Genomic DNA, 18,185 nt, shown 5'->3' with positions numbered 1-18,185 from the left:
ACAAATATACCATTCGGTAACAACGATTTCATTTGAACTACTTAGTTATTAAGATTCAATTTCATGGTGCATCCACACAATAATAAATAACGAGATTTTAAAAGTTGTGATCATGGTTTAATGGTCCAGATCAATAGTATTTCATTGTCAATACCATGGATGTGCCCAAGAATCTCCTCCGTAGATGGCTAGGCTCCTCCTGTTTGTGGGACTTGAATTGCCCAGCATGGCATGGAGCATGGACGTTTGTACTGTGTGCTAGTGGAAAAGCCCTGCAAGACTCATCATGATGTATGTATTTTATCCACACCGTCCATTTGTTTTATCAAGGCATGAGTCTCATGCCCAAAACAAAAGAAACAAAATCAAATCTTAAGTGGACCAAACCACAGGAAACATTGGTTGTTGAGTGCCCACCACTAAAAACTATTTTGGGTAACAAAAGCTTTGGATCAAGTTGATATTTATGTTTTTTCTTCATTACAGTGAGCTTGAGGAAGTTTTTACTAGGCAATCACTTTTTCCTGTGGTGTGGTCCACTTGAGATTTGGATCTACCTTACTTTTGAGCTCATGCCTTAAAATATGATCCTACAAAATGGATGGACGGCATACATCATGATGAGACCTACACAGCTTTTCCAGTATCAAATGGTGGAGATGGCGGTGCTGTGTGTGAGATATTGCTCCATGGTCCATCACAATAGCCCAAAAAACCATTGATCGTGCATCACGAAACAGTGGCCCCCACCTGTACGGAATTAAAATGGAGCCTTAGAAAGGGTACCTTTTTAATATAGAGCCGATGCACTATTTACGTTTTTTCATTCAATTTGAAAAAACCTTAATTATTAAATTCGACTATTATTTATACAGACAAACGTAAAAAGTTTGAAATAATATTATTTTTTTCAACTGCTTTATCCTAACAAATATGGATATTTTCATTAAAAAAAAATAACCTTTATACTAAAAATTTAAATTGACAAGATATTTTTCGAGCAGCAAAAAAAATTAAAAAATTAAAAAGCATAATACGGACTCATCTACCGTGCTCATTTTTTGCCCAGGAAATTATATTATATGATCTTCCGCTGGAAGATTTGCAGCAATATACTTCCTCTTCAGTTTGCATATCCGGAGTCAGTGGTTCTGTAATCCAGATAATTGTCCATTGGATATTGGACCTCACCATCGGACGGACCATTCCTTAATTATCTCCTGAAGGCGGAAATCCTACTCTTTCAAATTATGGCATGCAAATAGATAGTGAAGAAGAGAAATGCATCAACGGTCGGCATCCAACTGATTTAAGGTCCATCATCAATCGGAAGGATCAATAGCCCAACGGTGTGGATCACAGAACGATGGACTACAACCATTTTAAAAAAAAATGATAACCAAGTATAATTGGCACATCCTCAGGCGGGGAACGATATGATTCGGCAATTTTCACTGTTTCCACTTGGAGCTATTTGATACTCCGGCAGAGCACTAGGCTTGATACGCAGGCACCCAGAACTTGTACGCGTGGCATACACACTCAAATTAAAAAGACTATATTGCGAAACACACTTTCGGTAATTCATGAACACTTTTGTATTGACATAGGACCGTGGAAGTTTTTCATTCATAACCGTCCAATCAACTTCGACCAAACCAATGGTTAGATAGTCAAGTAATCTAAATTATTAATAATGATGTATTCATAATTTGGACAGTTTTATTTGAAATTTTTAAAGTATCCCTACTCTGATACTTTTACAATTTCAATGTGCATGCGTATCATCCATCACACTCTGCCAGAGTATCAGAGTAAGGATACTTTAGTAATTTCAGCAACGCCAAAGGTTTCTCGTCTTTTGACCCGAGCGTGGGGGTGCAGACATGAAAGCACGGATATCGCGACTCGCAATCAATGGAACATCGGATCCACTTCATGGACTGAATCTCAGTGGGGTCCACTAGATGTGAAAAGCAGCAGACAAGAGTACGGCACGAGTAGCCGGTAGCCACGTGGGTGCGGCCTTAAAAGGCGGGAGGAAGACGACAAGTTCAAAATTTTGAATTTACCGTAAAAGCCGGAGACATGCAGATGGCACGAGTAACAGATGGCCACGCATGCTCTGCTCCAAAGCCTCTCAAATTCAAATAATTTTTGCAATTATAGTTTTCCGGATCAACCCTTGTTTTTTCTCCAATTTCTCATTTCTCTGTAATTTCTCAGCGTAGAGTTTGATAGCTGTTTTTATGTTATTGCTCGGAGTCAAGGGAACTGCTGGGTTTTTTTTTATTTATTTATTTTTATTATTATTATTATTTATTTGAGTTAGCTTGTTAGTACACACCCATGTCAGTACACAACACACACTCCATGTTAGCCACCCCCGCTGGGGATCCATACCAAGACCTCAAGTGCCGGGTTAATTCCTCACTTGTCGCTGCTGACAACCGGTCTGGTTCGGGTCCGGTCTTAGATTGTGGGCTAGATCTGCGGTTTGGTACCTATCAAGTGCACTTTGGGAGTTTGGAGCATGGTTTTGGTAGAGCTGACGTTGGGTGCAGTTCGAATAAGGGCTCACCAAGAGAAAGATTAGTTTACAACGTGTGACGCTTTGACATGTTAGCTTTACCACTCTTATGTCAGTGGTTTACCAAACCTCGCCACATTGCCTAAATAAAAAATATATAGTTAATATATTCACTAGAGTAAGCTTGACCCATTCACACGAATTTTTAATAGGGTTCAAGTTAGTACGCCAGTCTGGGCTACTTTTTAACCACAGGTTAAAGGCATGGGTCAAAACAGCCCAATTGTTAGATGTAGGGAGCAGATAAGGTGTTACGCTTACCGTATGGAGCCCACCTTGATGAGTTTGTTGTATATCCATGCCGTCCATTCGTTTTAACAGATCATTTTAGGTTGTGATCCAAAAGATTATTTAGATAAAAATCTCTAGCAGACCACATCATTGGAAAAAGTGATGAATAATCATTAAAAGATTTTTGTGAGCCACAAAAGTTTTGGATCAGTCCTGTGTTTGTCTTTTCCCTCCATCCAGATATGGTTGACCTTATAAACGGGTTGGATGGAAAATAAGCATTACGGTGGGCCCTAGAAAGTTTTTAATGGTGAGCATTTAATCACTATTGTTTCCTGTGGTGTGGTCCACCTGATATTTGGATCTGCCTAGATTTTGGGATTATGTGCTAAAATGGGTGGAGAAAAAGGATATGGACGGCACAGATATACAAAAAATCATCAAGGTGGGCCCCACAGTAAGGGTACTAAGGTGTTATGGAGGTAACACCTAATCCACTTAGGTCGGGTCCATCATTCACGTCATTGTCACTAAATCGTTAAGCCCTTTCTATTTTACTCTTTGAATTTCACCAGCCAAAATATGGATGGATCACTTGTATTACCTTTACTGTTCCCTTTACCGATTTGAATTTTTATAGTTCTGTACTCCCAATGTAGATTAACTTGTAACATTAATGTAGATTCAGAAATTGATACTTTGATTTATATAACATTATAAATAAGTATAACAATACACTGTGAGACTATAGTAATAATAATATTCACCATCACATATACAAATTACAATATCAATTCCTATATAAAAATATATTATAAATAGTTGAGCTATCTACAATCCACTACCAAAAAAACGGGCAAAGGCTACGGATTTAATCCGTAGCCATAGGCCTAAGGCTACGGATTAAGTCCGTAGCTAGTCCGTAACACGACCGTCGTCGTAGGTGCCATAACGATAGGTCTGGAACCTATGGCTACGGATTAAATCCGTAGCCTTTTCCCCTGTAGCAAAAAAAATAAACAGCTATGGATATTATTTGTAGCTAAAAGTCCATAGCAATAGGCCAAAATTTAAAAGGCTACACCTATCTGATTATTGGCTACGGATTTAATCCGTAGCTATGTGTTAAATAGCTACAAATATAATCCATAGCAATTATATCTGTAGCAAAAACTTCAAACAGCTACGGATATTATTTGTAGCTGAAAGTCCGTAGCAATATGCCAAAATTAAAAAGGCTACACCTGTCTGACTATTGGATACGGTCAGTATCCGTAGCTATTTTGTACATTGAAAAATTAAATCACCTGTTCATTCAATTACCACCTATACAATCATTCATTCATTCAATTACAATCATTCATTCATTCAATTACAATTACAATCCTTCATTCATTCAATTACAATTACAATCCTTCATTCATTCAATTACAATAACAATCCTTCGTTCAATTAATTACAATTACAATCAATTATAGTTACAAATACAATAATGCTGAAAATACAAATCTTTGGCTTCATTAAAGAAATGTGCTCGACTTCACCGAATTTCAGCAGCTTCGTATATTTCATCATCCTACAAACAGTCATGTCATTCATAAATTAGAATGCCCATTAGAGAAAAGAAAGACAGTGAAAGAAGTGCATCACGTATAACCACTTTTTTTTTCTTAATGAATTAAAAAAAAAAACTCAAAGAGGAATGAAATTGACACAAAAGAAATGGTCTCACCATATGATTATGGGTTTAGGTTTAGGTTATAGGTTTAGGTTAAGGTTAGGCTATAGGTTATAATTAAGTTTAGGTTATAGGTTAAGGTCTAGGTTATAGGTTTTGGTTTAGGTTTAGGTTAAGGTTTAGGTTATAGGTTATAGCTTTTGGGAACTTGATTACAGGTTAAGGTTTAGGTTTAGGAAATCGGGTTCGGGTTCGGGATCGGGTCTAGGTTTGGGCTTTCAAGTTTAGGTTTAGGTTAGGGAGTTGAGATTAGGATTAGGTGTAGGTTTGGGTATAGGGATAGGTCAAGGTTTAGGTTAGGTTATAGGTTATAAGTATAGGTTTAGGTTAGGTTATAGGTATAGGTTTAGGTTATAGGTCAAGGTTTAGGGATTTGAGTTTAGGCTATAGGTTTAGGATTAGGTCTAGGTTGAGGTTTAAGGAATTGAGTTTAGGTTATAGGTTTAGGTTTAGGTTTAGGTTGAGGTTTAGGGAATTGAGTTTAGGTTATAGGTTTAGGTTTAGGTTTAGGTTTAGGTAATAGGTTTTGGGATTTGGGAATAGTTTTAGGTTATAAGTATAGGTTTAGGTTAGGTTATAGGTCAAGGTTTTGGGATTTGAGTTTAGGTTATAGGTTTAGGATTAGGTCTAGGTTGAGGTTTAGGGATTTGAGTTTAGATTATAGGTTTAGGTTTAGGTTTAGGTTGAGGTATAGGGAATTGAGTTTAGGTTATAGGTTTAGGTTTAGGTAATAGGTTTTGGGATTTGGGAATAATTTTAGGTTATAAGTATAGGTTTAGGTTAGGTTATAGGTTAAGGTTTTGGGATTTGAGTTTAGGCTATAGGTTTAGGTTTAGGTCTAGGTCTAGGTTAAGGTTTAGGGATTTGAGTTTAGGCTATAGGTTTAGGTTTAGGTCTAGGTCTAGGTTAAGGTTTAGGGATTTGAGTTTAGGCTATAGGTTTAGGTTTAGGTCTAGGTTGAGGTTAGGTTATAGGTTTAGGTTTAGGTTTAGGTTTAAGTGTCGGTTTCGATTTTGGGGATTTGAGAATGGGTTCGGGTTTAGGTTATAGGTTTTGGTTTTGGTTTAGGTTATAGGTCTTGGGATTTGATAATGGGTTCAGGTTTAGGTTATAGGTTTTGGATTTGAGAATGAGTTTAGGTAATAGGTTTTGGGATTTGGGAATAGTTTTAGGTTATAAGTATAGGTTTAGGTTAGGTTATAGGTCAAGGTTTAGGGATTTGAGTTTAGGCTATAGGTTTAGGATTAGGTCTAGGTTGAGGTTTAGGGAATTGAGTTTAGGTTATAGGTTTAGGTTTAGGTTTAGGTTGAGGTTTAGGGAATTGAGTTTAGGTTATAGGTTTAGGTTTAGGTAATAGGTTTTGGGATTTGGGAATAGTTTTAGGTTATAAGTATAGGTTCAGGTTAGGTTATAGGTCAAGGTTTTGGGATTTGAGTTTAGGCTATAGGTTTAGGATTAGGTCTAGGTTGAGGTTTAGGGATTTGAGTTTAGGTTATAGGTTTAGGTTTAGGTTTAGGTTTAGGTTGAGATTTAGGGAATTGAGTTTAGGTTATAGGTTTAGGTGTTTAGGTTTAGGTAATAGGTTTTGGAATTTGGGAATAGTTTTAAGTTATAAGTATAGGTTTAAGTTAGGTTATAGGTCAAGGTTTTGGGATTTGAGTTTAGGTTATAGGTTTAGGATTAGGTCTAGGTTAAAGTTTAGGGAATTGAGTTTAGGTTATAGGTTTAGGTTTAGGTTTAGGTTGAGGTTTAGGAAATTGAGTTTAGGTTATAGGTTTAGGTTTAGGTTTAGGTTTAGGTAATAGGTTTTGGGATTTGGGAATAGTTTTAGGTTATAAGTATAGGTTTAGGTTAGGTTATAGGTTAAGGTTTTGGGATTTGAGTTTAGGCTATAGGTTTAGGTTTAGGTCTAGGTCTAGGTTAAGGTTTAGGGATTTGAGTTTAGGTTATAGGTTTAGGTTTAGGTCTAGGTCTAGGTTAAGGTTTAGGGATTTGAGTTTATGTTATAGGTTTAGGTTAGGTCTAGGTTTAAGTTAGGTTATAGGTCAAGGTTTTGGGATTTGAGTTTAGGTTATAGGTTTAGGATTAGGTCTAGGTTGAAGTTTAGGGAATTGAGTTTAGGTTATAAGTTTAGGTTTAGGTTTAGGTTGAGGTTTAGGGAATTGAGTTTAGGTTATAGGTTTAGGTTTAGGTTTAGGTTTAGGTAATAGGTTTTGGGATTTGGGAATAGTTTTAGGTTATAAGTATAGGTTTAGGTTAGGTTATAGGTTAAGGTTTTGGGATTTGAGTTTAGGCTATAGGTTTAGGTTTAGGTCTAGGTCTAGGTTAAGGTTTAGGGATTTGAGTTTAGGTTATAGGTTTAGGTTTAGGTCTAGGTCGAGGTTAAGGTTTAGGGATTTGAGTTTAGGCTATAGGTTTAGGTTTAGGTTTAGGTCTAGGTTGAGGTTAGGTTATAGGTTTAGGTTTAGGTTTAGGTTTAGGTGTCGGTTTCGGTTTTGGGGATTTGAGAATAGGTTTGGGTTTAGGTTATAGGTTTTGGTTTTGGTTTAGGTTATAGGTCTTGGGATTTGATAATGGGTTCAGGTTTAGGTTATAGGTTTTGGATTTGAGAATGGGTTTAGGTAATAGGTTTTGGGATTTGGGAATAATTTTGGTTATAAGTATAGGTTTAGGTTAGGTTATAGGTCAAGGTTTAAGGATTTGAGTTTAGGCTATAGGTTTATGATTAGGTCTAAGTTGAGGTTTAGGGAATTGAGTTTAGGTTATAGGTTTAGGTTTAGGTTTAGGTTTAGGTAATAGGTTTTGGGATTTGGGAATAGTTTTAGGTTATAAGTATAGGTTTAGGTTAGGTTATAGGTATAGATTTAGGTTATAGGTCAAGGTTTAGGGATTTGAGTTTAGGCTATAGGTTTAGGATTAGGTCTAGGTTTAGGTTTAGGGAATTGAGTTTAGGTTATAGGTTTAGGTTTAGGTTTAGGTTGAGGTTTAGGGAATTGAGTTTAGGTTATCGGTTTAGGTTTAGGTTTAGGTTTAGGTAATAGGTTTTGGGATTTGGGAATAGTTTTAGGTTATAAGTATAGGTTCAGGTTAGGTTATAGGTCAAGGTTTTGGGATTTGAGTTTAGGTTATAGGTTTAGGATTAGGTCTAGGTTTAGGTTTAGGGAATTGAGTTTAGGTTATAGGTTTAGGGAAAGGTTAGGTAAAAGTTATAGGTTTTGGGATTTGAGAATAGTTTTAGGTTATAAGTATAGGTTTAGGTTAGGTTATAGGATTAGGTGTAGGTTTAGGTTTAGGGATTTGAGTTTAGGTTATAGGTTTAGGTTTAGGTTTTAGGTTTAGGTTTAGGTTTAGGTTTGGGTTTTGGGATTTGAGAATGGGTTCGGATTTAGGTTATAGGTTTTGGTTTCGGTTTAGGTTAAGGTTTTGGGATTTGATAATGGGTTCGGGTTTAGGTTATAGGTTATATGTTTTGGTTTTGGTTTAGGTTATAGGTTTTGATTTAGGTTATAGGTTAACGGTTTAGGTTAAGGTTTAGGTTATAGGTTTTTGGATTTGAGAATGAGTTCGGGTTTAGCCTATAGGTTTTGGCTTTGGGTTAGGTTATACGTTTGGTTTAGGTTATAGGTTATAGGTTTAGGTTTAGGTTTAGGTTTAGGTTATAGGATTTGAGAATGGGTTCGGGTTTAGGATATAGGTTTTGGTTTTGGTTTAGGTTATATGTTTTGATTTAGGTTATAGGTTAAAGGTTTAGGTTTTAGGTTTTGGTTTTGGTTTTGGTTTTGATTTAAGTTATAAGTTATAGGTTTTGGTTAAGGTTTAGGGAAAGGTAATAGGTTTTGATTTAGGTTATAAGTTATAGGTTTAGGTTTTGATTTTGATTTAGGTTATAGGTTATGGGTTTAGGTTAAGGTTTAGGTTTAGGTTATAGGTTTTGGGATTTGAGAATGGGTTCGGGTTTAGGTTATAGGTTTTGGTTATAGGTTAAGGTTTAGGTTTAGGTTTAGGTTTAGGTTATAGGTTTAGGGATTTGAGAATGGGTTCGGGTTTAGGTTATAGGTTTTGGTTATAGGTTATAGGTTTAGGTTAAAGCTTTTGGGATTTGAGAATGAGTTCAAGTTTAAGTTATAGGTTTTGGTTTTGGTTTAGGTTATAGGTTTTGGTTTAGGTTATAGGTTTTGGGATTTGAGAATGGGTTCAGGCTTAGGTTATAGGTTTTGGTTTTGGTTTAGGTTATAGGTTTTGGTTTAGGTTATAGGTTATAGGTTTAGGTTAAGGTTTAGGTTTATGTTATAGGTTTTGGGATTTGAGAATGGGTTCGGGTTTAGGTTATAGGTTTTGGGATTTGAGAATGGGTTCGGGTTTAAGTTATAAGTTTTGGTTTTGGTTTTGGTTTTGGTTTAGGTTAAAAGTTTTTGGATTTGAGAATGGGTTATGGTTTAGGTTTAGGAAATTGGGTTCAGGTTCGGGATTAGGTTTAAGTTTTGGGTTTTCAAGTTTAGGTTTAGGTTTAGGTTAGGGAGTTAAGATTAGGATTAGGTGTAGGTTTAGGTTTTGGGAATTGAGTTTAGGTTATAGGTTTTGGGAAAGGTTAGGTTTAGGTTATAGGTTTTGGGATTTGGGAATAGTTTTAGGTTATAAGTATAGGTTTAGGTTAGGTTATAGTTTAAGGTTTAGGGATTTGAGTTTAGGCTATAGGTTTAGGTTTAGGTTTAGGGAATTGAGTTTAGGTTATAGGTTTAGGGAAAGGTTAGGTTTAGGTTATAGGTTTTGAGATTTGAGAATAGTTTTAGGTTATAAGTATAAGTTTAGGTTAGGTTATAAGTTAAGGTTTAGGGATTTGAGTTTAGGTTATAGGTTTAGGTTTAGGTTTAGGTTTAAGTTTGGTTTAGGTTATAGGTTTTGATTTAGGTTATAGGTTAACGGTTTAGGTTATAGGTTTTAGGTTTACGTTTAGGTTTAGATTATAGGTTATAGGATTTGAGAATGCGTTCGGGTTTAGGATATAGGTTTTGGTTTTGGTTTTGGTTTTGGTTATATGTTTTGATTTAGGTTTAGGTTATAGGTTTGGGTTTTAGGTTAAGGTTATAGGTTTAGGTTAAAGTTAGGGTTTATGTTTAGGTTTAGGTTTAGGTTATAGGTATAGGTTAGGGTTTAGGTTTAGGTTTAGGTTTAGGTTATAAGATATAGGTTTAGGGAATTGAGAATAGGTTAAGGTTTAGGTTTAGAAAATTGGGTTCGGGTTCGGGATCGGGTTTATGTTTGTGTTTTCAAGTTTAGGTATAGGTTTAGGTTAGGGAGTTAAGATTAGGATTAGGTGTAGGTTTAGGTTTAGGGATTTGAGAATACATTTAGGTTTTAGGTTTAGGTTTAGGGTTTAGGTTTTAGGTTAAGGTTTAGGTTTAGGTTAAGGTTGAGGTTTAGGTTATAGGTTAAGGTTTTAGGTCATAGGTTTTGGTTTAGGTTAAGGGTATGGTCCCTGCAAATACAGATATAAACACGGCCATCTGGCGCAAATGGCCAGGCCCTTCCAATGCTGTCTATAAAAAATGGACAGCTTCATCATGGTTATAATAGCGGTTCCCTCTTTCCAGGGAACCCCGCTCTTCCGAATAGCTCCGACGCACATCCAAGTCTACTCCATTAATTTCGATCAAATACATAAACACGACCTGTCCAAATAGCCAGGCCCCTCCAATGCTGTCCATAGGAAATGGACAGCTTCATCATGGTCATAACAGCGGTTCCCACCTTCTAGGGACTCCCGCTCTTCCGGATAGCTCCGACGCACATCCAAGTTTGCTCCATCAATTTTGAGCAGCGGTTCATAAATACGGCCTGTCCAAATGGCCAGGTCACTCCAATCATGATTCAAAGAAGAGAACTTGAGGGTTTTCCTTATCTTCCATTGTATGCTTCCAAGGTGCAGATGACCCTTGCTTCTCAAAACCGCAGGCTGTTTTGTTTTGAAACTCGTTCATCTCACTTGAAAAACCAGCTGAAGCAGATCACTCTGAAAAACAGAAACAGGTGCAGAGGCAACAACTATGAAGACAAATTGCAATTAGAGTTTCAACGCTCAAAATGAAAAGAGATGGTATGAAATACCTCAGATATTTCATGGCCCACGTTTCGGACATGAATAACCTTAGAAGGCTCTATCATCTTAGCAGATCTCTGCAGCAAGCAAAATGGCAGAGAATCCAGGAATTTCACTATTTACTATTTACATACAGGTAAAATATAGTTGAATTCAATGTAAAGAAAAAGAATCACTACCAATTCATGTCATTTACTTCAACATATAAAGTTAGGGGGAAAAAACTAGTAATCTTTATAGATGAGGGCCATGTAAGCCCAACTTTCATTGATCCAGACCGTACATATGATAACTAGACACTCTAGATCTAGACCGCTGCTAGAAACTAGACACTCTACCCACAGAAGATTCCAGCCAATCCATGTCCATGGAGAGACCTTTTGAATTAATGAACAATCAAAAGTTTCAATTAAGCGAATCGCAAATTAGGTGGCATGGCATGCAACAAGGTTATTACATGACATCTCACAAAGACTACACAAAAGGGTGGGCTAAATCAGATGATCCCAGCCCTTTGAGTGTGGGTTTATTTTCTCACCACCATCTGTTTTTACATATCATAGATAATTAGCATCATCAAAACCAACAACATATAAGTATACATGTTATCAAATGTACAGTAAGATCTAATCACTTTAAGACCCGGCTGAACATCGAATCTAAATTCTCGAGTTTTTGAACATGTCAGAGTTTCTCTGATGGCAACTCACTATTAGGATTTTATAATGAGGATGGTGTTAGTAGCTTCCATTGGCCTTCCATGTATATTGAACAGTCCCATAAAGTGGCACACATGAAGAAGATGAGATCTGTACACTATGCATCTAGTGGCCCTGTTATGGATGGTATGATGGACCATACAAAAATCACATTGCACTAGACAATACAAACTGCTGATTACTGAATTACATTAACCAACAGATTAACCTTTTGACACTGTGTCTAAAAGGTAAACTCTGTAGTCTAATCCAGATAAAGCAATCCAAGAGATATTGAATCACTGAAAAAAGAAATCCAAACTCACTTGGCTTGTAGATGTTTATAGAACGACACACTTCCCCTTCCTTCATGAGTCAAGATCAACATCGGCACCATCTTCCTCAGCTTTATCTTCTGGGTCATTTCCAAGATCTAAAAAAGTCAATGAATAACCATTAAAATGCTTCATCTTCTAGGTTCATTTCCAAGATCTTATATAAGTTCATTTCCTGCTACATCCTTTTGATTCTAAAAATCATTAATTAGAAATGGAACCAATTCTCTGCAAAGAACAAAGGTTAACATAAATACTCTTGAACCATGTAAGCAACACTTCAAATACATGAATACTCCAGCTCCAGCTTCTTGGCATTCATGATGCATTACATTCCCCAATAAAGGCTGCCTACACTAGTTAACAAATCAAATATTTAAAAATGATTGCTTCTAGATGAATAATTGCCTGTGGAATCATGAAAGATTTGAAAATATTCAAACATATAAGAGAACTATCCTTCTATTTTTGAGGTAGCATTTGGAGTTACTGACAAATCATGGATGACAGTTGGTAGGGCTTTCAGCTACCCACCCAATCATAATCATAAACATTTAAAGAATAAATATCCAAATATATAAGAAAAAGAATGAAATAATGATGTAAATGTAAGTTAACTTAGTGAAACATATTTTTCCAAACATGTCATCTTGGCCTTTGGATGAAATATTAATTTAAATGTAAGATGGTTAATATTACTTTTCACAGTGTAAAGTTTCAGTTATGTCTCTTCTTTACCTTCCATTTTCTTCTTAACAAGAAAATCCATATTTACTAATATTCCCATTTTTCTATTTTTCAAAAGCATGAGTTCGAACTCTGAACTCATTGATGGGGTGTAAATAAAATAACACAGGAGAGAAATTATGGGGCCCTGTACATCAGTCGATGTGAATAGTATAGCACACTCCAAAAGTTGGCTGCCAAGAACCTATTTGTCTGTATAAAAAAGAAAACAACACATGCCATCACCACTCCCACATACAAGAAAAGGACCGGACCAGTACTAACAGTAGAGATGCACACACTAATATGAAATGATCAGATTTTTCTCTATTTTTTCCCTTCTCCATCATAAAACAAGAAGTTATTTCTTTGCGATAGGAATTTGGAAGTAAACAAAAATAAGGGTAAGCACTAGCAAAAAGAAAAAACAGAAGAAGAAGAACCATATACTCAGAAGCATGAAAAAGAACTACCAATCAGGCCATGAAAAAGAACTAGACCGAAGACCCATTTGTCTTTCAGAATCAGATTCTGAGTTGCTGGATGAATTTATCTTATATGTAAAATTTATCTCCCAAATTCAAATTAGAGCTTGGTGAATTTTTCCCAACCTAGATCCTTAGTTGTTTAATTTTCTTGTGTGTAAATTGCTAAATCTATCACCAAAAATCAGATTCTTCTTCTAGGTGATCAGATTTCTTTTGCCAAATGGTGTTGATTTTTGTGTCTTTCCCAACCTGATTCTATATGTGGATTTGTACGTATTTTTTGAAACCTGATTTTTTTTTTCTACTGATCCATAGATAATACCATGTTGACTTTGAATCATCCAAGATCATATTTTTTTTCCCATTGAATTGTTCTCTGCACACGTGCTAAATTTTAATTGAATTCTGAACGTCATTCACAGTAAACTTGCTGGCTTTGTTGAACTTTCAGGGCTCACCATATGTGTTGGATCACAAAGCTCCAACTAGTAGAAGTTTTTATCAATATCTGAACCATATATATAAATAACAAATGACATAATACAAATATTAAAGGCAAGAGAAAGGGAAAGAAAGTTCAGGCAAAGTCATCTTGCAACGAGGAAATTTACCTGTGTAAAATATGTAATCAACTGTGCCAATGAAATCTCTAGTGCACTTTGTGAACTACGGTTCATTAGTCGTGGGGTCCATTTTCCTTCTTTGTTGCTCCAAACCAATTCCAACTCCCACCATCCTTACAAAGGATGAGTATGCACTGACCTGTAACAAACACATTGTCACAACTTGTGCAAAATAAGTGGGTGGTTCAAGGGAAGTGGCAGCAGGCTGAAGTTTTACCATTGGAAGTTGATGAATTAATTTGTTTGCAGGATGCAAGATTCCAAGAGTGTCTACTGTCAAGTCAGGATGCAACTCATCCACCTTCCCCATAGCCAGATGTTCATTCAACACTTGTGATGTAAAATTATACATTGGCAATTGCAAAGAATGCAAAGAAATCAATTGACACTGTGAATTGGAAAAATGAAAAATTGAAGATCATCTATTCTGAGATTCCACATAGAAAGCACACACCTTCCCAACAATCAATTTAATCCTCATAATGCTAATAGTTTTACATGTACTTCCATGAATGACTTCGGAACCTTTTGCATTCTTTTTCAAATGATGGAAAGCTATTTCACCCTATGAACATTAAAATAATCTGAAAGAGATTGCTTGATCACAATCAAATCCAACAATAAATAAAACATGCCACCAAATTTCATGGAATGGAATCATATACCTACTTTACACACAACAACACCCCTATATGAAGTGTAACTAGAGCACATTCCCTACTTCAATGTATTCAACTTTTGCAACATAAGCAAGTAAAAATCAAGCCACAAGTCAAACTGAAAAGAGTGCTCAACTAAGTTACAATTTAGGTGTGGCGGTAAGGATTTTTTTTCTTTTTCTTTTTTACTTTTTATGGCATTACTATGAGGGATTTACAAACTATTGCAGTAAATAAATGGAGATATGCTGTCTATGACTCTACATGCACATTAACATTACAATAACATATGAGCAACATTTGCAAGACAATTCATGAAGGTCTTGCAGGATACACTATGGTATTATTACCAACTCAATGATATCAACATGCACAAAAAATAACATAAACTATCTCAACCAGAAACAAAGTCACAATGCAATAACTTCCCAATCATTATACAAAGCATTGTTACATGATTAATCCCGAGAACAGCAAGGAAGAAAATGTGAGGGACCAGCTGAACAAGGGCATTGTACCTGATGACATTGATGTTCATTACCTAGCAGGTCTAATTAAGGCCTGGTTCAGAGAGCCTCCTGCAGGAGTACTCCGAATGCCATTTCAAAGTCTTCCAGAAAGAAAAGTGGAAAAAAAAGGAAAAGAAAAGAAAAACCCACTTGAGTTCTTTGAAACCCGTACCATAAAGCTTGAGTTGTGTTTCAAGATCATGGCTCCCACTCGAATCACCTGCACTACTGCCAATGGGCTGTTTATCAATCAACCGCCTCCTTTTCTTGGTCATCGCTTCTTCAAGAATTCAACTTATCAAATATCAAAATACTATCAAACAGATCTCAAACCAATTCCAAAGAAAAGCAATGAAATCATCAATGAAAATAGAGAATTCTGCATAAAAAAACACTAAAAAAAAAAATGAACTTTTTCTGTGGCACTCTTTCTTTGCACCAAGGCCACATCTCTTCTGGTAGCTTTCACATCAAATTAATGTGTATGATAACCATCAGTAATTTTTCAGCAACGATCTAGAATAAGAAAGAAAGAACCAACATACAGAGGTGAAAGAGAAGGAATAAACATACACAAGTGTAAGACATGCAAAGTTGTAGGGTCTCTCCAATTACAGCTAGCAAATGTCTTCTTTACACACACAACACAATTCGATAATGATATTCTGACAATCACTGTAAGAGTCTCTCCAATTACACCTACAAGAACATTTGTGTCTAGGTCCCATAAAGTGACAATATCCTCTGCAGCAATATAACTAGAACAGAGCCATCGCCAGAAAATACAGCAGTTGTCATTGACCTTTTCTTGCATGGAAATCAAGTTCTCAATCAGAACGTGGACTAGAGCAGTCCAATCTCTGTCATTTTTGGCTCATTGCTCACCAATGTAGTGACAACCGGTGCACAGTCCCAATCACTATAAATAAATAGAAAACGAGATGTGAAAATCTTATTTAAGGCATGCATTTGTAAAACTAAAGATTTTACATATATTCCAACCATCCACATTCAAAAGAAAAGAAAAAAAGTTGCTAATTTTATGAAGTGACACATTTCATTACAGAGATTATCTGAAAATAAACAATTATAAATAAATAGAACATGAGATGTGAATATCTGAGCTAAGGCATGCATGTGTAGATCTAATGATTCTATGTGTACTCCAACCATCCACACTCAAAAGAAAAGACAAGAAAAGAAAAATCTTCTCTTTTTTTTTGGCTGAATTTTATGAACTAACACCATTCATTTGAAAAATTAGCTGAAAATAAAATATAAAAACAATAGAAAATGAGATGCAAAAATCTGATCGAAGGCATGCATTTGTACATTTAATGATTCTACATGTATTCCAACCATCCACACTCAAAAGAAGAAGAAAAGAAATACTAATTTTGCTGAATTTTATGAATTGACACCATTCATTCCAAAAATTACTTGAAAATAGAAAGTTAACAAAAAATGAAAATGAGATGCAAAAAATTGAACTATGGCATGCATGTGTAGATTTAAAGATTCTACATGTATTCCAACCATCCACGCTCAAAAGAAAATAGAAGAAAAAGCTGACACTATTCATTACAGCTGACATTATCCATGTATTTTGTGAATTTCAGTCCATGTAAGATGAACAAACATCCCTTGTAATACGATGAGCCAAAAGAGCTCAAAACTACTCTACACATGATAGGAAAAGTGATAACAGGCGGGAAAAAGTTTCAGACCTTGAAGAAGGCTCCTTAGCTGACTCTTCGATCACCTAAGATGACTCAGACAAAGGTGTAGAGCTCTTGTCAGTATTTGGGCCATTTGTGAAGATTGCATTAAGCCCAAAACTAGCATCAAAGCTTCCGAAACTCAATCCAGTTCTCTCAGCTTCAGGGACATGAAGATGGTTTGGAATGATGACGTGTTTGTCTGAGAAATGCAAATCCTCTAGCTTCTTTTCCAGCTTCACTATTACCTCTTGAGTCTGCAGCACTAGACGCAAATAGTGACTGAGAACTGACTTCTTAGTAGCCTTGATGCATAAATCAATCAAGCAAAACTCAATGACCTAAACTTGAATCAGCCGTATTTTCAAAGCACAATTTGACATGCCCGTGCAGCAAATGTTTATAAAAAGATCAACCATTGAAACCTTAGAAATGAGTTGTATATTCACATTTTGAACTTAATCTTGGCACATACAACTGAACAAGCAAAATAAATTCAGATCAGTGCAACCGCTTTTAGTGTACTATGAAGTCAGATTCTAAGGTTTTTTTTTTTTTTTGAATGGTAGCTAGTAGCTACTAAGAAGTCAAAGAGTGAAGTTTTGTATGAAAGATATATATATATATATATATAAATGAACGGATAGAAATTATAAACAGATTCGATACCTGAAAGTTGCAAAATGCAAATACAGTCTATTAGTTCTAATTCCAGAGCTTATCTGCAAGTTGCGTGCAAGTGATAATGGAGAGATCTATGAGCCTAGATGCAATATCCTGATACCTGCGGCCATCAATGGCAATTGTACACACATTAGTACTAAGATTTAGTGACTAAAATCATCCACTGAAAGAGTCATCATCCAAGATCATATCTAAGGCATAATCATAATAGGGAACCTGTCCTTGCAGTCCACATAAATTGAAGTCATCTTGTATATAATCCTCATCAACTTCACAAAGGAGCTCATTTCGTCTCAAGCCACAGAACCAAGAGATCCATGATGAATCATCTCCCTCAAAACAGCTAAGTTCTGTCTCTTCGTTGCCTGTCTCTGAGAGGTCTTTAAAATAAAAATAACCCAGTTCAGAAATTAGGATTTAGAGAAATAAAATAATGCAAAGATATAAGAAAAGATATACCCAGAACAAGTTGTTAGGAGAAAAGGCCTTTTATTTGAGACAAGCAAATGCATTGCAATGAATTTGAGACCATCCAAGTGCTAAAGCAAGCTTCAACAGTAACCAAGTACACCCACATCCCGCAGCTGATCCCAGCATTAGACTCATCATAGAGCAGGTTAATAGAATTACTAGAAGCGACAAATGGTATCTTGGAGATATGTATATAACTAATACAACTATACAAAGATATTCTCTTTTATGGACTAGTTCCATATCAATGAATAATACACACAACATTTACAATAGTGGATCAGATCAGAACGGGTGCCTTTAGCCACCTACCACAATTCAATATCATATCCTCAATCAGTCAACATTTTTTCCTTGCAAATTTTTTTTTTTTTTGAAACAACACCTTTGGAAAAGATTGTTATCATTCATAATCCTTTTACAACAATAACACTTCAACATACAACATTATTCAAATAAAATTCATGCCTAAAAAATAGCTTATCCAATCTCATCTCCAGCAAATACAAATTCATGCCCACATCTGGCTATATTCCAAGTTCCAACATCTTAAATGGTGGCTCACATATGTTGACTCATCACTACTACTAACTACTATGATGATCCACATTCTTACTC

The 18,185-nt window shown here is 35.8% G+C and overlaps 1 long non-coding RNA gene across 1 annotated transcript; it reads right to left on the bottom strand.

Annotated features, from left to right (window-relative positions):
* Nucleotides 1-11,004: 11,004 nt before the first annotated feature.
* On the bottom strand, nt 11,005-12,344 carry LOC131249903 (uncharacterized). The gene is made up of 2 exons (XR_009172898.1): nt 11,681-12,344; nt 11,005-11,465 (listed from the first exon to the last, which is right to left on the bottom strand). It is a non-coding gene; the product is annotated as an uncharacterized LOC131249903 (long non-coding RNA).
* Between the last annotated feature and the right edge of the window lie 5,841 nt (nt 12,345-18,185).

The sequence above is a fragment of the Magnolia sinica genome, chromosome 6, assembly GCF_029962835.1.
Source record: "Magnolia sinica isolate HGM2019 chromosome 6, MsV1, whole genome shotgun sequence".
In the NCBI taxonomy this organism is placed as follows: Eukaryota; Viridiplantae; Streptophyta; class Magnoliopsida; order Magnoliales; family Magnoliaceae; genus Magnolia; species Magnolia sinica.
The sequence above is the reverse complement of the archived record's forward strand: the minus strand, read 5'-3'. Positions and strand labels throughout refer to the sequence as shown.